The 22563-nt window shown below is 44.1% G+C and overlaps 1 long non-coding RNA gene across 4 annotated transcripts in view; it reads right to left on the minus strand.

The window, feature by feature from the left end:
* Window positions 1-14067, minus strand: part of LOC141984100 (uncharacterized) — a 38335-nt gene extending 24268 nt beyond the window's left edge. Inside the window, exons 1-3 of one of the 4 annotated variants that reach the window (XR_012638648.1) lie at window positions 13798-14067; window positions 6158-6316; window positions 3478-3560 (exon numbers count right to left, since the gene is read on the minus strand). This is a non-coding gene — a long non-coding RNA (uncharacterized LOC141984100). Of the gene's footprint in view, window positions 1-3477; window positions 3561-6157; window positions 6317-13786 lie in introns of all 4 variants that reach the window. The other 3 variants (XR_012638646.1, XR_012638647.1, XR_012638645.1) reach the window with 3 other exon arrangements.
* Between the last annotated feature and the right edge of the window lie 8496 nt (window positions 14068-22563).

The raw sequence follows: 22563 nt of genomic DNA on the forward strand, positions 1-22563 counted from the left end.
TTCTCCTTCTCCTCCTGTCTGTAGAGTCCAATTTAACCAGCCAGGACAAATCTATACCTGCAGTACTTTCCTGTGAGCATAGCAAGTTAGAAAAGACCCTCAACAGCCTAATCGTGCTGAAAAACATTGTCTCCTGTACGCTGGCCAGTGGAAAATAGAGCAACTGAGCCAAACATTCTCCACAGACAGGGGTAAAACTTGGGTCCAGGAGCGGATAAGTGGGTCATGTGCCCTGCCTAAAGCCTTCCAGCAATTAAACAGCAACTATAAGAGTCAGAAATGCCACCCACCTGCATCAATCGTGGGGCAATTTGACGGGGCCAGCAGCAACAGTCCTAGTAGCAAGGGAGGGAGATAGTCACCAAGGGCCAACAGGTAGCTCCTCCCCCAGGAGTGTCTGGCATCCATTGGCCACCAGGGGAGTGGGGAGCTGATTGGCCACATTCCCCAGCTTCCAAAATTTAACCCAGCATGGGGGCCATGTGGAGTCTCTTTTGGCTTTGTTCCAGCAGCCCCACCCTATCCACTCATATTAGGAATGGGAACCTGGCCTGACAGATGATGCAGTTCTAGCTGATCACCTGTTCAGGGGGTCAGGAAGGAATTTTTTCTCCATGAGGCAATTGGCAGAGGCCCAGGAGTTTATTGCTTTCCTCGCAGCACCTCCAAGCCACAGTGGGTTAAGTAGGAATACGCTTAGTACCTAACTGAGGTACTGGGGTAGTTGTTTATTTGTCACAACTTGCAGCCAGTTTCCAGTGCAGTTAAGAGAATAAATTTAATGGTTCCGATAGGTAAAAGATCTATGATTGATGATTGACCTTGGGCTCATGTGATAGAGTGAGACCCTGTGGTCTTTGCAGACCGAGGACCACCCTGCTGCATCACTGTCCCTCTCGTGAGAGGGAAGGTGCTAAGACAGAGAGAGCTGAGTCCTGGAGGGTAGGCTGAGGTGAGCCACCCCGTATTATGGGTTATATGGTAGGGAGCCCTGCAACCCTGGCGTTAGTTACGAGTTATATGCCCTGTAACCCCCGCAATGGAACCCATTAAATGTCTGGTATAGGAGAGGGGGGCTGATGGATGGGTAGTGCCCCTCCCCTGTATTGAAGTTTATTGAAAGTTGCAGCCTTCTGCTTAATTCCAAGCATGTGTGTGTCATCATTTGCCGCTGCATCCACATCAAGTTGCACTTTTCTATCTTTTGCTATTCTTTTCTTTCTCCATCTTTGTATACGTCTATCTTGTTTTGTCTTCAGAAAAAAACAGAATCAATCTGCAATGGAATGTGAGAACTACCACATAAAATGGCCTCCCATTTTGCTCCTGCCCCCAGACATTTGGATGAGATTTTCAACAGTACTTAAGGCCAACAGGCACCCAGTTCCCACTGGCTTTCAGGAGGAGTTGGGCACCTAACTGCCTTATGCTCTTTTGTAATCCCCTAGATGTCATTTCAAAGGCTTCCTAGCAAGGGGTTTTCACTTTAATGTAAGGAGAGAGAGGGAGGAAGAAAAATTGTTAAAATAACATTTTCCCCTATTTAATTATTTTAATTAAGTACTATGCAGTGTTCAGTGTTGTAGTGCCTCACGTAGACCCTTCCACCCCAAGGAGTCCCAGTGTGGACTGAGTTCTAACAATTATTATTACTTATTATTTGTATTACTATAGTGCCTAGGAGCCCTAGACCAGGACCCCATTGTGCTAGGTGCTGTACAAACACAAAACAGATAATCCCTGGCCCAAGGAGCTTATACTCCACGTATGAGACAAGAGACAACAAACGGATAGACAGACAGACGGTGGAGTACAAGGGAACAATGAGACAATGGTGAGCATGGTAGGCAGTAGTCTCAGCACGCCAGTGGCCCAGCCATTATTAATTAGTTTGAAGGCATCATGGCAAAGGAATAGCATCTTCCATTCAAGGATTTCATAGTGCTTTACACACAATAACCAACCCACACAACCCCAATGCTTGCTAGGTACCTTACCCCTGTTTTACAAATGGGAAGCTAAAGCACAGAGAGGACAAGAGATTTGCCCCAAGGCCCTAGAACCATAAGCAGAATCCAGATCTCTTGACTACTACTCAACAGCCACCACCACCATCTTCATTATGGCTCTCTCTCTTTCTCTCTCATCTACCCCAGGCACTTCCCTTCTCCCTCTACACCACCAAGAAAAGCCTTTTTAGAAAGTGTTTTTTCTAAAACAGAACAGGGACTACTGCAAACTAACTGAAAAGCTGGAGGAGATTTAGCCAATTTCAGCATTTATTGCTGCAAAACTATTATGGGCCAAATCCCCACCACCACCACCACCAAAAAAAACCCCACTCCCTTCTACCCACCCCCCAAGTTGCCTTATTTTTAATTTATTTTAGATTTAAATAATAAAAAACACTTACAAGAAGCCCTACAGGCCCCCGCATAATTAATAATACAACTAAATACGCGCCCTTGATATTGAAAAATGCTTCTTAATATTCCCTTCTCTCGGCTTCAGACAGTTGTGTACTACTGTCATATGGTGGCAAGGGAGTCTAGGTTATGAAAATATGCCAGTGCAGCACCCTGGAGTTTACCCTTTGACCTCCCATTCCCCCTCCTTGCCATGATGTATCCGCATTCATTTTTGCTAAGTGCAAAGTAGAGGCCTGCTTCTGCTTCCACAGAAGCGAGCTACTCCAGTGATGATGATGATTTATTTCTATTATAGTAGCACCTAGGAACCCCAGTCAAGGATCAAGGCCCCATTGTGCCAGACATAGTACTAACAAGTAACAATGAAGACTGCTCCTGACCCACAGTCTAGGTGAGAGCTTACCTAGCTACTTTAGAAATGTAAATAATAAACATTTTGCCCTAACCTCAATGGGACCAAGATTGGGCCTTTGTTTATCTGATGAAAACTTGCAAAATAGCACAGCAAATAGGAAGGGTATTTGTTTGGGACACTGTCCTCACACATGTCTGCCCCAAAACCTGCTAGCCTCACATTATGTGCAAGGTGTTCTCCACAGGATGTGAGCAGTAAATAGAATCTGAGACTGTTCAAATTGCTATCGCAGGCTGCACCTCCCAACTTCTGGTTCAGCCTTTAAGTTGTCTCTTTCAAATGGGATTGTGTTGGGATTGTGTAAAAGAGAAGCCTTTAGTTCTCTGGCCCCAGCCTCCTGAGGTTTCAGTTGCAGTTCACATGCAACAGAGCCGGCTTTTAGTTGTGCTGTATGTTGGGGGGAGGAGGAGTATATTCGAGAGCTTTAAAGAAAGCATAGATTAGTCAGCACTGCTGCTTGTTCTACTGTGTGTTATTAGCAGTACGAACATGTTTACTGTAGGCGTAACTGAGTTTCCACTATTTTGTGTCACAGGTCCAATTCATCCCAAAGCACCATGAGATGTAAGCCTCCATTAGCTGATGTGGGCTACCGTACGGCCACCATTACACATTATATTACTCCTTACTCACCTAAGAAGTCCCACTGAAGTCAACGGAACTTCTCACGTAATTGGATACAACTCATGCGTTGGCAGGATGGTAACTGTAGAGTCCTAAAGAACAACACATGAGGTAAGAGAGAACCCCGAACTGCACATATTTGTAGGTGTCACGAAGAAGCAAACTGTCTCTGCCTGACACAGTTTTGTTAAGTGTAGCATCTTTCATAAGAAATCAGAGCTGGTCAACATTTTTCAACCAAAACTGGAAGTGGAGGGGGGGGGGGTGTTTGATTGTTTTGTTAGTGGCTTTGTTAGAAAACAATTTTTTTCACAAAGTTGATGACAAGCACATTTTTTCCCTTTTCCATGAAAAACGTCAGACCTTTTTACAGCTTTTTAAAACATTGTTGAAATAATTATGGTTTTGGTAATAAAAAGTTTCAATAACATTTTCTAGAATGAATTTTTAATTGAAAAACATTTCTGCAAAAATGTATATGAATGGAAAAAGGAGTACATTTCGAGAGGAAAACCTGACCCCCAAAATGTTCATTTTCCAACCATCTCTATACAAAACTGATTATCTGAATTCAAACTTTGGGGTTGTCTGGGCCTGGGCTTTTCATAAAGTCCCACCTCTAATACAAACCGCATCTAAGAATACTTAGAGTTGAAAAACAAGGCAGTAGATCATCTATGGCATAAATTACAGAAAATAAGTGGTGTAAAGAGATTGTGTCTGATTCTGTGAAAAGAAAAGGAGGACTTGTGGCACCTTAGAGACTAACCAATTTATTTGAACATAAGCTTTCGTGAGCTACAGCTCACTTCATTGGAGGCATTCAGTGGAAAATACAGTGGGGAGATTTATATACACACAGAACATGAAACAATGGGTGTTACCATACACACTGTAACAAGACTGATCAGGTCAGGTGAGCTATTACCAGCAGGAGAGCCGGTGAGGGGGGCAGAGGGGGGAAGGGGGAACCTTTTGTAGTGATAATCAAGGTGGGCCATTTCCAGCAGTTGACAAGAACGTCTGAGGAACAGTGGTGGGGGGGGGGGGAGAGGAGGAATAAACATGGGGAAATAGTTTTACTTTGTGTAATGACCCATCCACTCCCAGTCTTTATTCTTGTTCCTCAGATGTTCTTGTCAACTGCTGGAAATGGCCCACCTTGATTATCACTATAAAAGGTTTCCCCCCCCCCCCCCGTTCTCCTGCTGGTAATAGCTCACCTGCCCTGATCACTCTCGTTACAGTGTGTATAGTAACACCCATTCTTTCATGTTCTGTGTGTATATAAATCTCCCCACTGTATTTTCCACTGAATGCATCCGATGAAGTGCGCTGTAGCTCACAAAAGCTTATGCTCAAATACATTTGTTAGTCTCTAAGGTGCCACAAGTACTCCTTTTCTTTTTGCGGATACAGACTAACACAGCTGCTACTCTGATTCTGTGGTCATTCATTACATAGAAAAAACTCCCCTTCCATGAGTGTAAAGTCCTAGTGTCAGAAACAAACTAAGGCATGGATTCATAATACCAATAACAGAGTGAGAGAAATAGTAAAGGAGGGGCACAGAGAAAAGGAGGTACATGTTACAATGATTTTTGAGAAAAGATGGAGATACATGAAAATTGCTTTAAATAGTAGGGATGAGATTGCAGGAAAAAAGGGTGAGGACAAGTGCTGGAGGAGCTAAAAAAGAAGTAAGGAAAGGAGCAGAGGCAAAGTGTATGTGGGGGGAGGGGGTCATGTAACCCCCCAGATTTGCTGCATGGCTTGTACTGAGCATGCTCACACAGACTGAGTGTGCTCAGTAACACTGCTGAAGCCAGCTGCCCTCACTCTTCCTCCCCCCCCCCCCCCATAGGCAAGCACAGGTCCTCTCTGGAGAGGAGAACCCTGGTTCCGCTCGCACTTACACCAGTGTAACTCCACTGTTACAGTTACTCCCTGTATACACTGGTGTAAGTGAGAGTAGAATCAGGCTCATGAGGTAAGCAGACAAGTCCATGAAGGGTTTTCAAAATTATGGACCCAGTTCTCCACTCTGTTATACCAGTCGTACTCCAGTATTACACCACTAAAGTCAATAGGGACATGCTGCTGTAACAGAGTGGAGAATCAGGCCCAGGGGTCAGATTTTAATCAAATCCTGAAATGAATGGGAAGCCAGTGGAGTTCCTTACAGTTTGAAGATGGGCACGATGTGGTCATACTTCTTGGAAAATATGAGAAAGGGGCACAGCATTTTGTACATACTGAGAACTTGGGAAGTGGAATTTGCAGAGACAATAGAAAGGCAAAAGCCCAGGCTAAAAGGGATGGAGGGATGCATGAAGATTTTAGCATAAGTGGAAACAAAGCAGTGGCATCCCCAAAACTGGTTGTGTAGAATCATAGGATTAGTAGGGACTGCAATGGTCCTTTCTCAGGGTGTAGATGGAGATAGATTTATAAACACAGAAGATGTGGGAAGAGTAAGAGCCCAAGAAGACACACTACAATGATAGAGTCTGACTATAATAAATGCCTAGTTTAAACAGCTTAGTAACTTAAGTATTGTTGTGGCCATTATAATGGTACACTGGTTTGTACGGACAGAGATTTGCGGATTCAGCTGTGATGGCTTTGGAAATGACAGCAGCTGGATCTGCATGAAGCTTTCTTCTGTCAATTTTAACTTACTAGGTACCTTTTTAACAAGCAGCCACTTCTTAAACCTGGCGCATGATTTTCAGGACATCAGTTCTCTTTCAGCAGCTTGTCACTTGCTCTTGCTCATCAGCTGTGGACATTTTTCCAGCAAAGGGCTCCCTCTTCCCAGATATGCAGTGCTGAGCTACTGAAACGTCTATGTGGTGTCAAAAACAAACCTTTTACAGCTACAGAAGGGCTACATTCTAATAAAATCGCCCCCAGGCCACACTCTGATAAAACTCTGTTTGAATGACGACAGCTTTAAAATTCAGGCGAATCTTACATGACAAATCCCCTAATCATCATTTTCCATCAATAAAAGGTTAACATACTATTCTGGGTACTGCACAGACTACAAAGACAGCAAAAAGCACTAGAGACATTATTTGTATGAGAAAAGCTTGAATTATAATCAGTGTAGCAAAAACCTTTAAGGATCAGATTCTAGAATTTCAAAAGGGGTTGGACAGTTATATGGATATCAAGAATATCCAGAGTTCTCATCATTCATGATAGCAAAGAGGTTTAGGAAGGGACTTTAAACCTCATGTTTCAGGGCTTAAGCCAATCTCTAACTATTAGAGGCATAGGTGTTGATTTATTTTTCCCTGGGGGTACTCCATTCCTGCTCCACCCCACGGCCTCACCCCCACTCTGCCCCTTCCCCTGAGGCCCTGCCCTTGCTCCACCTCTTCCTGCTCCCACTCCACCCCTCCCACAAGGCCCTGTGCTTGCTCTGCCTCTTCCCACCCCTCCCCTGAGGCCCCCACCTGCCAGCTGCTCGCTGCCCTCCCTCAAACCTCCCCTGACAGCTACCAAACAGCTGATTGGCAGCCCCATCAAACAGCTGCGGCTGGTGCGTGCTGAGCACCCACTATTATTTTCCCTGAGTGCTCCAGCTCCAGAGAACCCACTGAGTTTGCACCTATGATTAGAGGTCACAATGAGACAAAGTGCGGGGGGGGGGGGGGACAGGGCAGATCATCCCGGCCTATTGCAGGGTTCTTTCCCTTTCCTCTGAAACATCTGGCACTGGCCACTGTCACCCTACCCAAAGTACAGGAGTTTGCATTGAAGTGCAATGCACTTTCCTTAGTACTACACAATGGTTGTGGGAAATCATAGTTTCGCCCAGGGACAGGGGAGCTAGTTTAGATCAATTAAAATTCAGTCTCTTTGGACTCAGCTCAAACGAAGACTTGGTTGAGGTTTTATAAAGCTTGGCTATTTCGAGTCCCCACCCCATTTTTTCAGGTCTTTGCACTTCCTGGTTTGGCTGGGACCCGAAGTACCTAAAATACCATAAGAACAGACTCTCCGAGCTTTTCTAACCTTGCTGGGACCAGAAAGTACCAAAGATGTTAGGACAAATCCTGGTTTGGTGAATTTTCCAGTTTCTAAACTGAAGAAGTTCTTTTGGGATAACCATCCTGAACAGAGATAGGTACAGATCCAAATACCCCCAATCTTTGGGAGGGAGGTTTCAAAAACATGGATCTAAATTTAGTGGCTTGAACCCATCTTTAGCCCAATGTTTGGAATCTCATCTGAACTGAACCTCTGAGCTCTCTGGTTTTAGAAACTTTACCCTTAAAGTAAAATTTTGTCTTTGGGTGCCCACCTATTGCTCCCATTGAGTTCACTGTATCGAGGAACAGGATTCCCAACCAAGCAAATGCTTAGGAAAACAGAAAAGAGTAAAAACTGTGGTAATAGCTTTAGCACTGTTTGTGTCCTTTAGTTTATTATAAAAGGCTCACGTCTGACTGTAGTATTTTTCCTCAGCTCTGAATCACGGGGCCCATTTTCAATATCCCATGAGTTACTACCCAGGAAGACAGGGCAGTGTTTCAACTTCTGCTGGCTGGCAGGATGGGAGCAACATAGCAACTGTAGTAAAGGAGAATGACAGCTTGCTGAATGCTGAAACAGCCCCCTATGCATTCTTTCCAGGGGCTCTGCCATCGCTGCAAATATCAAGAGGCTGCCCTACGCCTACAAATAATGATAGTGATTCAACCCAGCCAGTTGACCCAGATGTACACTACTCTGTGCTCAGATAGCACAGTGATAAGGGCAGAGGCATAAAACAGAGTATTCAGAGTACCTGAAAAGTCTGTAATAGAAAAGACCCTGGAGTTAAATATTTCTGAGCTCTCAGATGAAACCAGCTTCATCACAAGGATGTCATAAAGCTTAAAAGAAATCAGCTCATAGATTAAAAAAAACTGGATCAGACTAAACCGAGGCAAGAAAGAGATGATGCTGGTCAGAAGGGAAAATGCTTTGAAGACCTAGCTGGCGTATTGTCAAAGTGGTGAAAAGCCACAGGGTCCTGTTCAGCTCGTCTCTAAAAGTCTAGGCAATCGGGCAGCATCTGTGGCAAAAAAAGCCTCTGTCCTCTTGCAACTTTCCAGGAAACTTTACCCTTTCCTCCGGGAGGAGGATTTGGCCACAGTGAACGCTGAGCTCCAGAATGGATTCACATAACTGGCCAGGTTTTGGATGTAACGCAGAGATTCCACTTCAGGAGGGTCTTCTATGAACTCATCAACCCTGAACTCAGATCCCTCCACTGGCTCCCCAAGCTGTTTCCATTGCCAATTCAAATTTCTGGCTCCAATTATATAGCCATAAATGGGCCAGGAACCCAACTACTTCAGCAGCCACATCTCTATTCATGTCCCATCAGGACAAATGCTCTCTCTGGATCGATGAAGCAAGTGAGGATCAGAAACAACACATTCTCGGTTATGAGGGTCCCAACTGTAGAACAAACTTCCAGAGGAGACTGAATTAATCCAGAATCTGATCAATTTCAGAAAACTCCTTGAAGTCCTCTAGGAACCTCAGCATGTAGATTTCATTCAGCTGGGAAGCACTTAAGTACTGCAGTGATGGCTGCTATAGAAAATGCTAAAACAGAGAGATTTCCTCACTAGATATGTGAGAGGTTTTGTTATTTGCAGACATTGGGACATAAAGAAAAGGCAGCTTCTTTAAATGACCTATTTACTTTTTCTCTTTACAGTTGCTCCTTTCTCATTTAGTAGATCAGTTTGCTTTTGCCAGATGGATTCAAAGTCACCATTGTGATTTCAGTTTTTTCCTTGTTTCTTGGAAAGCACCACACAGTACCATGTCAAGAAAAACAAACAGAAAAGTTTGCTTAAGACCTATTTAAAGCAAATCATCAGTGGTAGTTCCAATAACAAACCAGGGGCCAGCATCTGTACTTGTGACAAGACCGGGGCTACTGTGCATAAAAAGGGGTAGCACCATTGCAGAATTATAGTGAAAATCTTGCCGAATGTGGTTCCTTGTAAATTCAGCTTTTACATTTGCTATTTTCACTCACAAATTAAAATAAAGGTAGAAATCTTGGCATAAACTAAAAATTGTAAAGGGACAGTGTCAAATGGATTAAGCCCAAAATTTAGGCTTTGTGTAAAAAACTAGCAAAACTCAACATAAATGAATTAAAATACTAGACAAACTTCCACTCTCAACTTTTTTTAAACATTCCCCTGAAGTGCTGGAAACCCCCAAGCCACAGCAGTGTGCTAGCACATGAGAGCCAAGAAAGTAACACTGCCCACCAATGAAAAGTGAAACTGACTTATGAACAGAGACCCAGACTAGTTTTACTTTCTTAGCTAAATGAAGCTCACTGGGGAAATAAAGACCATAAATGGTGAAGAGGAGAGATGCAGTGAGGAGGTCAGATTTTGGTATTGCATAACTAAAACTAGGTTATTTGGATCCAGCACCCATTTTATCCAAAACACCAATGTTTGGGGTTACTGGTCAGATAGGAAAAGATTTGGGGCTAGATTTTCAGCTAGTGTAAATTGACGTGGCTCAGGGGTGGGCAAATTATGGCCCGGGGGGCCGCATCCAGCCCTTCAGAGCTCCAGCCCTCGAGCTCCTGCCGGGGTGTGGGGTCCGGGGCTTGCCCCACTCCTGCGCTCCAGCCGGGGAGCAGCGTTGGGGGCTTGCCCCACGCGGCACGTGCCATGACTCCACACAGCTCCTGGAAGCAGCAGCGTGTCCTCCCTCTGGCTCCTACATGTAGGGACAGCCAGGGGGCTCTGCATGCTGCCCCCACCCCAAGCGCCGCCTCTGCAGCTCCCATTGGCAGGGAACTGTGGCCAATGGGAGCTGCAGAGGCGGCGCCTGTGGACGGGGCAGTGCAGAGAGCCGCCTGGCCACGCCTCCACATAGGAGCCAGAGTGGGGACATGCCACTGCTTCCGGGAGCTGCTTGAGGTAAGCGCTGCCCGGAGCCTGCACGCCTGACCCTCTCCTGTGCCCCAAACCTCTGCCCCAGCCCTGATCCCCATCCCACCCTCCAAACCCCTTGGTCCCAGCCCAGAGCCCCCTCCCACACTCTGAACGCCCCATTTCTGGCCCCACACCAGAGCCCGCACCCCCAGCTGGAGCCCTCGTGCCCTCTCACACACCAATCCCCAATTTTGTGAGCATTCATGGCCCGCCATACAATTTCCATACCCAGATGTGGCCCTCGGGTCAAAAAGTTTGCCCACCCCGATGTAGCTATATGAAAGTTACCAAAGATAGCCAGATTTATATCCGCTGAGTACCTGGCTCTTGGTTTTTGACCCATCTTGTTTTGGGCTTTGTAAAATGCATTGCCCCAGAGGAGATCAGTCCTGGTAATGTGGGGATCAGTATAGCCAAGTCCAGACCCATTCACAACTTTGGAAAACGGGAGCAAGGCTTTGAAGCAGCAATGGTGGAAGACTGGCAGCTAGCTGAAGCATATGGGCAACAGGCTCACAGCACTTCAGCCGGTTGAGCAGGCAGGCAGCTGTTTTGTGCACAAACTGGAGTCTCTGCACTGCATAGCCATTCAGTCCCAGAAAGCGGGATAATAATACTTACCTACCTCACAGGGGTGTTGTCAAGCTAATTTAATTAGTGTTTGTAAAGCACTTTGACATTCTCTGTATAGAGTGCAAAGTATTATTCAACAGTTCCAGTTGAGAGCATAACAAAAGCTATGCCCAGCACAGTCAATAATGCTCCCTTTTGTTTATATAGGGCATTCTGCTGATATTGTACCCTGGGGTTATGGTTAGGACAGGATATTTACTAATATCTTCACTAATTGAACTAAAATCATATTGACCGTGCCTCTAAAAGCAATATCATGGATATGGCTATTCCAGTGTGATTCCCACTTTGGCCCTACTAACAAGCACACACCTCCCTGGTTCTTGCTGGGTTTTTTGTTTGTTTGCCCCCCACCGCCCATGTTTGTAAAGGAGAGATTCACAACTGTGAACATTCTTAGCAATGAACCTAATGCAGCAGCTATCCAAGCCATTCAAGAACAGAAAATTTCATGGCACTGGAATTTTTCCATTGCCAGTACCTTTTCATCCTTAAGATAAATGGCTTTTACTGACAGGGCTAAAGGCTCAGTTATTTTCAAAATACTTCTCAGCTTCAGAGCGGCCATGAAAATTGGCTCTGCACCTGGCCAGTTGATCCAACCTGCAAAGGCCTCGTTTTCTTTTCTGCAGCAGCAAGTGGCAGTTTGGTGTGCAGCAGAGCTGATGCAAATAGGCTAAAACTTAAATCATCAGAATTCATTTGATTGTCACAGATCCAGTGCTGTGCACTGAATTTCAGCGCGGGGTGCATGATCGCCACAATGCATCTCCCGAAGGGGAAAACATGCAAACACCTATTCCAAAATCTAAAACATTGCAAAGGTGACCTTCCAAATCTGAATCTCCTTCACACACTTTGGGGCCATAATCCAGCCCTGCCCACACATTGCTTATATATGCGTACATATTTCTAAGATACTTGCCTCTTCAAACAATGGACAGGAGGTTGACTTATTTATTATTTGTGCCTAAAGCGTCCAACTGATATCGGGGCCCCATCATGCTATATGCTTTACGTACACATTGTAAGAGATTGTCCCTGCTCCCAAAAAGCTTTCAGTCTAAGTAGACATGACAGTAAAGGGAGAAGGGGAAACAAAAGTACAGAGAGATAAAGTGACTTGACCAAGAGCACATAGCAGGTCAGTGACAGAGGCCGGGATAGAACTCAGGTCTATCGACTCCCTGTCCAGTGATCTACCCACTAGACCTTGCTACCGCAAGGGTCCAAACAAATTCTGGCATAGCTGCATATCTCCTCAGCTCTAGAATATTATCTCTGCCTTGCCTCATTTGAGATGTACAACAGTCAGCCGACTAAGCCTGACAGCAAAGTGAGCATGCTTGAGCTATCTTTGTAAGGTCCCAACCCGTGGGTCAGTTTTCACTAACTGAATTAGTGAGAGAGCCAAGCCGTGTCCTGATCCATGCATGCGGCTCCCATTGAGGACAAGAACTGCACAGACTGAATGAGGGCATCATATGGCACGAAGGGACTAAAAGCCCAGAGATTAAATTCATTCTCCTCCAGCTTCTCTTAGTCAATAGATATGCCACAGGGCTTGCCACACCAAGAAGCTAATTTATATATTAGACATGTTACTTTTTCTCCAAAATAAGCATATCCCAGATAAATAGCTAGTACTCTAGAGGTACTGCCCACCTCTCCCTGACTGGCACCCTACGGACAGTTTAATGAGCCCTTCATGTCTGGAAACTTGGCTTCAGATCCTGGTGTAAATGCACCGTCTCATTGATGCTCCCTTTAGTGCACAGTTCTAAACCACTAAACATTTAGCCCCTTCTGGCAAGCCCCTTCTCAAGAGATGCTTATGTCTGGAATAGCAGGGGTGTTGAAGGTAGGGAATGGGACGCCTCATAGAAACTTGTGTGGTGACTGCCCACAGTAAACTTGACTGAACTTTTGCTGTTTCTCCCTCACTTTCATGAGCCAGAACGGTAAGAATGAGAGATTTCTTTCCTGAGGAAGAAACCAGCCCTGCGTTGCAGCCTCACAGGGACTCAGTGAGCAGATTCAGTGGAGACTTCCTGAGGTCAGCGACAGGAGCTCTGTGCTACGGGAGGGCATGAAATGCCTAATGTGGAAATGTTTGCATTTGGAGCTATATGAAGTTACATTTAGCTTTTAACAGCTGCGGCGGCTGTTTATTGTAGCACAGAATCCTGGAGCTATTAGCTCACTTCTTGACAATGACCAGATTCAGAGTGGAACGACTGCAAGTCTGCCGTAATATTTATGTCTTTGCCAAGGTCCCAACAATACCTTTCCTAATAAGTCTGACATATAAACAATCATTTCTATAGCTGAAAAACATACGTCCTCAGCCCATCGTAGTGCCAGAAGAGTTGTGAGGATTTTATTTTAATCTGTTATGCAAGTCTTTTTCCCTCCTACGTCACAAATCATAAGTGATTGGCTAGATAGAAATGTTTTGTATAGAACTGCTTAACAAGAAATCTGAACCTCCAGCGCTAAATTCTGCAGTTTGCTACATCCGTGTTACACCACTGAAGACCAGGAGGCTGTACTGGGGTAGTAGGAAGCAAATGTGCCCCTTAACTAGGGTGACCGGAGTCCCAATTTTATGGGGACAGTCCTGGTATTGGGAGCTGTGTCTATATAGGTGCCTACTACCCCTCACCCCCATGTACCAATTTTTTACACTTGCTATCTGGTCACCTTACCTTCGACTTACATTGAGATGCGGCAGGAGAACGTGTGCTGCAAACAGGTACACTTGATTCAGGATTGTTTGTAAATGGAGGGGAGCATTTCATAAAAGACGGCTGTTTTCCCCACATATATCACTGTGTTACTGACTGTGTTTGATGCCTCGAAAAGAACTTCTCCTTGTTTAGAGTTCTAGCATTACACAAAAGAAACATAACCTTGCAGCTGAACTGCAGACGTATATATGTTTTGTTCTGGAGCACGTTTGAACTGTAGGGCTGAAAGAAGAACAGACTGTACTGCCACAGAATGTTTCCCAGCAACACACTGTAGATTAGCCCTGACTTGCAAAGTTTAAAAAAAAAAAAAAATCACGCTCATGAGTTATGTGTTCTGAGGACCCAGAGAACCGTATCTTTGTTGGAACGGGAACTGGATGTTGGAACAACATCAACACTATGAAACATAAGATACGCTTCACTGGTTCACACAGTTTATGACCTTGGATAGCTGATAAGCCACTGTAATATGATTTTTGAGCCCTGTGTTTTGCAAGCTTCAGGTACCAGGTGTTATTGAAGGTCAGTACTAAGAAAAAAAGGGCTCTCCCACAGCCAGGAGAAGGTTACAGAGAATGGTTTTTATGCAACATAAGCTTGTAGATGATTAACAATTTTCTTTCAGTTAACCACTAAGTTAATAGTTATTCAAAGCACTCCATTGTAATGGGAGTGGAGATGGGAAGATGTACTATATTAACCATTAATCTTGGACCGTGCAATAAAAATTAAAATGGAATATGGCACATAAGTATGATTAATTCTGCTCAAGAAGAAAGAGCATATGGCTGTTGGTTGGGATATTTTTGTTCTGATGTTGGGGGTGGTTGCAAGGAGCAGATGAGGATCTGTTGCTTGTAATGCTGCATTCTTCACGTTTGGCACTGTGCATTATTCATTTCAGTTAAAAAGATCAAATTGCAGTTCACCTATTTCAAAAGGTGCCTGGCAAATTCAGAGCCTCCCCGAAGTTCCCAAACCCTGAATTGTCTTTTTAATTGCAGAGGGAAGAAGGGGGAGTGATGGACGGAATTTGGTGATTTGTTAGGGGTAATGAAAACAAGACTTTAGCAATGGCTAGAGCCAGACAGTGTGAGCAGCCACAGTGCAGTCTTTACCCACACAGTGGTTGCCAACACATCTCACTCCTCACCTGTAACACCCCAGCTCCCCCAGAGAACTGCAGTCCTGGTGATTCCTTTCAGACTGTTGCGTGCTTTTGCAGTGGGCAGAGATATCTGCTAAGGAACAGCCTGAGGCCATCAAGCTCATTTTCACTTGCAGTCTAAGTTGGATTTAAAAACAGGCCTTCAGCAGCAAAGGCTAATATTAGAGATGGGCCTGCATGGCAGACTTTGGATCCATGTTTCCCAAAGCTCAGGGATGTTTGGATCTAGGGATTTGATTTAGCCTATGAGAGAAACAGGAACAGGTTGCAAAATCTTGGTCCAGATCTGAACTCCCCCCCACAAAAATCTGGGATTTCTGACTTGGGATTTCGATTTGGGCCCATCTGTAGCCAACATGAGTGATGAATGAACTGATTCAGGAACAATAAGAACTAACAGACTCCAAACCTGAACCAAATTCCTTTTAAAATTCAAGAATATTTGACCAGCTGTTCACACTTGTGTTCCATTGGACTCTGCACTTCCTGCATCTGGCCAGAAGTAGAAGTTGAAATTACTGGAAGAGCTTCAGGTACAGAATTGGTGCCTTTCTGAACATTTGAATGTTTTATGAATCACACCAAACCATCAGCCTGCCTACTGACCACTTGTCTAGAAGCTTATACACATTGCACAGTCCTCTCTGCACTCATTATTTCAGATAATAGTGCCCATATCACATGTGCATTAAAAAAGAGTGGCCACAAAATGAGAGATCACTGGAAGGATGTTCTTATAAGAAAATAACTATATTCCTTGTTCTCCTTTTCCTCCTTACTCTCCTTGGCCATTTAAAAAACTGATTGATTGTTTATTCAAAGCGCATCGGTATATATTTCATAAAAGGGGCTATTGATTCTATAGCCTCGGCCATCTCTCCAAGCCAGGTCAATACAGTGAAACAAAACGTGTGAGTGTCCCTCAAACAGCCGTATAAAGATGCTAAGGAAACAGAAACAGCCACAATAACACTAATAGCCTCAACAGCAAAGCATGGCCTGATCCTGCTAAAACCGAAGTCAATAGCAAAGCTATCATTCATTATAAGGGAAGCAGAAATTGCATGGCCTCACTATAGGCTTGATCCAAAGACTACTGAAGTCCAAGACAGGCCTATTGATTTCAGTAGACTATGGATTAAGTCCTACCTGTGAATGTGGTTAAGAACGTTTAGTTTATTAGCCTGGATGTTTTTACATCAGCCCAGAGTATGGCAGTCCTAAGGCAATTCAGTCTGTGTGTCCATCAGCGGATGGATGCTTCCACAGGGAAAACTCTAGATTCTGTTAGGAAAGCCAGCTATAGCCAGGTCTTGCAACAGCCATCTGAGATTCATGTGATCCAGCATGTATTTTGACAGCATCTTCAGGGCCAGGACAGGGAGTTGCGAGACAGGCCGTGCTTAGTGCAGACAGTCTGGAGCTCCTCACTTTGTTCAGCATGAATATTGGAAAGCTCCCTTGCTCACACAGGTCCACCTGCCCCTGAATTACACCGTGGAGAAGGAGGCAGAAATAAGGAGAAAAGGAAGTAAAATAAGGCAATTACTGTCCTTATCTGCACAGCCAGTGTTGCCAAGCACACAAGCACAAAATCCGACTGCTGCCAGCTTGCAGGCAAACAAGAAATCAAACGCCTTTGTTCCATGACTGTTAAGCCCTCTGTATTGCATTTCATATGCGCACTGTTTGTGGATCTATTAGGGAGGAAAGTACAAATCACAGTTAAGCAACGTGTATTTTTTTCTTCTCACTGTTCTCCTTTCATCCCCTCTCCCTCCTCTGTCTGATTCTGTGTTTTATTATGCCTGTTTCCTATTGGCAACGGTGCTGGGTAGTTATAGTTAATATTTGATCCAAGGCCAAGCAGGCACTTTGGGGAGATTTATAATTAGTTCAGGTACCAGAGCAGCTCCATTAGTGGGTACTTTACAGGTTAGGTTATTATATTATTTGGGCTACATTATAGTTCCTAAGGCTCTGCCTGACGTGGACTCACTGTGCTTTTGCAAAGAGGCTGCCTAGGAGTGGGAGTCAAGCCCTCCCAACCCTTCTGGAAGAGTCAGCCAGAAGATCTCAGTGGGCCCCAAGGAAGCACAGGTCAGAACGAGGATTGTGCCACTCTTGAACTCGCCAGATGCAGAATGGGCAACCTTATGGCCCTGCCCAAGGAACTAGGTGCTGTAAGACACATGCAGTTCTTGAACTTGGAGAGGACAATGCTTTAGAGATTGTGGCACAGGGGCCAATGGGTGGGAAGGCTTTTTGTGTTCCCACCTTGCACACATGCAGAGGGCCACCTACTCTCCAGTCCTTTTGGGACTGTTTGATGGCAAGGACCGGAACCCACAGTAAGGGTTTCAATTCTGTGTCTCGTCTACAATTAACTTGTTTTCATATAGTTGCACAATATTTGGGCCCAATCTTCCTACATTTCCTCAGGCAAAACTCCCCTTGCAATCAAGGAGAGTTTTGCCTGAGGAAGAGCTGCAGGATCATGCCCATTCTATACTAATATGCTATATTTTAAATGGCCTGGATGCAGTCCAGTGTACTTTGTGCATTTAATAGTATAAAGAATTACGGAATTCCTGCAGAACTGCATCTTTACCATAATACTAGCACCTAGATACCATGATGATGACATGCTGGAAATAATGACTGGATAGATTAGGCGGATGGAATCCTTAATGCTAGGATTTAACCCATGTATGGTACCAAATTCTAGCCAGACCAGGTAAATTGTTTCTCTCTGTATCTGGAATAAAATTTCCAATTAGAACCAAGAATGCAGGTGAAAGCGCAGTTAAAGACAGACACTTCAGGAATAGAGAACTGGATTCTGATCCAGCTGAAGGTAGTGCCAAAATTCTCACTGCTTTCCATGGAGTGGGAGGAGACCTGGAGTTTGCTTCTACATGCATGCATGCCAGTTTGGAAGGTGCCTGACCATTGTATCCCAAGGCCGAATATTCAAAAGGGTGCAGCAACAAGATTAAAGGGAATGAATTCTGCAGTTCAAAAAGGGGTATTTTTTATGACCAATTAAGTGCATTTATTAACACTTAGTCCTGCCTTGAGTGCAGGGGACTGGACTAAAGACCTCTCGAGGTCCCTTCCAGCCCTATGATTCTATGATAACTGGAAGCTGATCTAAACTCTTCAAAAGCCATCCCAAATGAAACACTTGTGCATGTGCTGTACTTGGGTTCCCACCCACCCACTCCATTCACTAGCAAAAAATGTAATGAGAAACCAAAAATTCACTGGAAGGGAATGTATGATAATAGCAACAATAATACAGTGTACATAGTGAATCTATATAAATCCTGTTCAAACCATCATTCGGATCCTGGCTTGCAAAACATGGAGGAAAGAATACGTGCCCCCAATGGGCATGGCCAGATCCTTCAATTAAAGTGTGCTTGTGCATCAATTTCCTGTATTTTGGCACACAGATGCAGAAGGACTCCCCCATAGTTGCCAGACCTTTACTGAGCAATGGCATGAATTCAGATCCTCCTCCCGCCAAGAGTACCATTTTACAGGAGGACAAACAAACCCAGCAGACAAGTGTCCGTGCCATGATATCTACCAGGTGACACCCTTGTTAGTTCTTAGAGGAGTAGCTAAGGATTGAAGGAAGAGGGAAACTGAACTACCCTCAACTTAGAGTTGGTCTCTCAAAAATAGGGTTGAAGCAAGCTAGCTGGATGCATGGTGAGGCTTCTACTACCTTTGTGCTCACTGAAACTTCTGTGGACAGAGCACTTCTGTCTCCAGGGCTATGGAACTGGTGCCTGTCACAAGCACTAAAGTAACTGAAAAAGAAAGCCCATAGCCCTTCCCACTCCAAAATGTTTACTGAAATGGTCTAGATCTTTTCTAAAAAAGATACAGTGTTCATAAAGCCTCAAAAAGCTCAACTATTCTCTAAAATTAAAAAATACCTAGCTCTGTTCTTTTAACACATCTTTAGATTGATGTATTTTATTTTTCTATAACTCCTGGATTTCAAAGGTTTCTAAATGGAGAAGAACCTGGTGCCAACAGGAGAGAAAGCAGAGAAGAAGAGCTCCAGCAATAGGAAAGCTTACCAGGTAACACAAAGCAAACACTTTGCTCTCCCAAATAGAGGAAGAGAGAACCTTGTCCACTCCACTGTACAGAGATAAGCAGGCAGCGGAGAAACGAAAGAGAAAGCCGGATGTCTCGGACTCTGCTGCGGCTTAGAACATCAGGGATTGAGAGAATGTGCCGGTGGCATTTTACCTCTTTCAAACAGTGGCTGAAGAGAAAGGGGATTCTGAAACCTCTTCAAAAAGAGCTCACTTTGGCTCTGCTGCCCACGCCTCAAAAATCTGTCTCCTTTGCAGAGGAGAGAGTAGAGGCAGGCAGTTCTTGAGAAGTGGTCAGCCTTAGATTCAAGAGTTTCCAGGAATAAGCAAAGAATAGGACACATGGAACCCGAGCTTAAAAGAACAAATGATGTCCAAACTCACATATTCACTTAGCGAAAACAGTTCTTAGCAGGAGAAGAAATTGGATGCACTTGGGAACCAAGACAGGGTTCAAAATATCCCTATCCTTAATATATCAGTGATGCGGATTCTGAGGCTAGAGAAAAACTCAACCCTGAACTCCTGAAATTGGACACTGTGGGTAAAATCCTGTCCCTATTGAAATCAAAAGTTAAACTCTCACTGACTTCAGTGGGGCCAGAATTTCACCAGACATTTTATACTCCCCTACCCACCCACATTATATGAAATATACACATATTCTATATCACCAGGGATCGCCATTACACTGCCTTCCACTTTTTTTTTCTTCGTGTGCAAGCACATTGTGACTGTTGGGAAGACATGCTGTGGTGGTGTTCATTTTGGCCAATGCAAGATGTGGATACCAAAGTAGCTTGGGGAAAGTTGGACATTGGTATTGTCCTGAAACTCCTGGAAGAAGGGATTGCCCTGCACATTGTTTGAGCATCTCATTTCAGGGATGGTACAGATGTGCAAGTAAAGCAAGTTACAATTAGAATAAACCTAGACTCAGTGCCACTGATTTTCTCCTCCACCGGGAAGCCACAAATAGAATATGGAGATGGGTTATAGGATCCCTACATGCAAAAAAACAGGAAGACAGGCAATTGAGGCAATGCGAATCCTGCTATCAGACACTCCCCACTTCCCACGCTGGATATTGAATCATAGAAATGTAGGGCTGGGAGGGACCTCGCGCAGGGGCCTTAGAACAATGTTTATAGAGGGGGTGCTGAGAGCCATTGAACAAAACTGCAAACTCTGTATATGCTGGAAACCACTTCAAACCAGGGGGTGCTGCCGCATCCCAGCATCCCTAGCTCTCTAGCGCCGCTCCCCCCCCCCCCGATCTGGAGAGGTCATCAAGTCCAGCCCCCTGTGCTGAGGCAGGACCAAGTAAACCTAGACAATCCCTGACAAGCGTTTGTCCAACCTGTTCTTAAAAACCTCCAGTGACAGGAATGCCACAACCTCTCTTGGAAGTTTATTTCAGAGCTTAACTACCCTTACAGTTAGAAAGCTTTTCCTAATATCTAATCTAAATCTCCCTTGCTACAGATTAAGCCCATTACTTCTTGTCCTACTGATCTCTTTCCTCTTTATGACAGCCCTTGATATATTTGAAGGTTTATCAAGTCCCCCCTCAGTCTCCTTTTCTCAAGACGTAACAAGCCCAGTTTTTGTAACCTTTCATCATAGGTCAGGTTTTCTAAACCTTATCATAGTTTTTGTTGCTTTCGTCTGGACTCCCTCCACTTTGTCCACGTCTTTCCTCAAACAAATCCTATACAAAAGTGAATCCTAGAAGCAGCTAAACCATAGGGATGATCACTTGCCAATTCCATATCATATTACCACACACACTTCAGAAAGAGTTTGTACCTCTTAAACAGACATATGAAAAAGCAGGAGTGGAAACCTATTACTCTTAGCAAAATTCGGCATTTGTCAAGAAAAACCTTTATCTTCAGGGACACAAGTTCAGCTAATGCCTTGCTGGAAAAAAATCTTTAAAGCCAACCAGCCCAGCTCTTCTGAATTCTCAGAAGGAAGAGGAAGATGGCTAATACGTGTACATTTTAATTGCTGTCCCACTTAAGGGAATCTGGATCCAAAATATGTTTTATTTGCCAGGTCCCTTATCCTCATTTAACTGTGGATTGATTTACAGTCTATCCTGCACTGAAGAGCCTTTTTGTCTCTTTTTTAATTGTTTATAGCTATATTAAGATGACAGTGCACATGGTAAAGACCATTAGGAGAACTTTCCTAGGCCTTGAGACAAGACTTAATATCGTAAAGATTTCAGTTTTATCTGTGACCCATGTACTGAAACAAGCTAAACGCCTCCTTTTGGGGCATGAATCTTTATTAAGTTAGCTAATTAGTTATGGTCTATAACATAGGGATTTGACCTATGTATAACTGTTGTAGCTCATTTACTGTCCCAGTCTTTATCTCAGTCACATATTTTATTTTACATAAAACTCAATTAAAAGTATTTGTTGAAAAAAAAGTTTACTAATCCATTGGATTTTGGAACCATTTTTTCCTCTGGTAGCCATTTTGGTTACACACTAGAACCTCGGAGTTACGAACACCTCAGGAATGGAGGTTGTTCATAACTCTGAAATGTTCGTAACTCTGAACAAAACATTACGGTTGTTCTTTCAAAAGTTTAGAAGTGACCACTGACTTAATACAGCTTTGAAACATTACTATGCCGAAGAAAAATGCTGCTTTTAAGTTAACCATCTAATTTTCAATGAAACAAGCATAGGAACAGTTTCCTTACTTTGTCAAATCTTTTTTTAAACTTTCCCTTTGATTTTTAGTAGTATACATTTAACACAGTACTGTACTGTATTTTTTTTGTCTCTCTGCTGCTGCCTGATTGGACACTTCCAGTTCCACATGAAGGTGTGGTTGACTGGTCAGTTGTAACTCGGTGGTCATAACCCTGAGGTTTTACTGGAAGTAGTACTATCTGTCAACGTGCACCAATACCATCACAGAATCAAAGTAAAACGTAAATGTTCCCCCACGCCAATAGCTCATTGGGATAACACAGTGAAGGCACATCCGTTTAGTAGCCAACAATACACAAGGGAGTGATATGGCCAGCATCATATCCAACTGCCTTTGACTGCCCTAACCCTATGGATCAGGTACCCATTTTTCAGCTGAGTAAACTGGAGGCGGCCTTTCAATGTGAGATCAAGCAAGACTCAGACCCACAACCTTCAGGTACCAATCAGTTTAACCAGGACTACATTTCCAATTACCACTCCCCCGGAACCAAACAGTCATGCCTTTGTAGACATTTGTTTGGAGATGCTGTGCAGTCTCAGAGAAGGGGACTGCCTGTCATTAGACCTAGGTTCCATTTCCAGTTCTCTCACTGACTCACTAGTTTACCTGGAAGAAGATACAACCTCTCTGCTCTTCAGTTTCCCTAAGGTTCACGCCATTTTGGCTTTGTTATTGTTAGCTGCTAAACACACACATTCAAAACACAG

This window comes from Natator depressus, chromosome 3 (assembly GCF_965152275.1).
Source record: "Natator depressus isolate rNatDep1 chromosome 3, rNatDep2.hap1, whole genome shotgun sequence".
Lineage (NCBI taxonomy): Eukaryota > Metazoa > Chordata > Testudines > Cheloniidae > Natator > Natator depressus.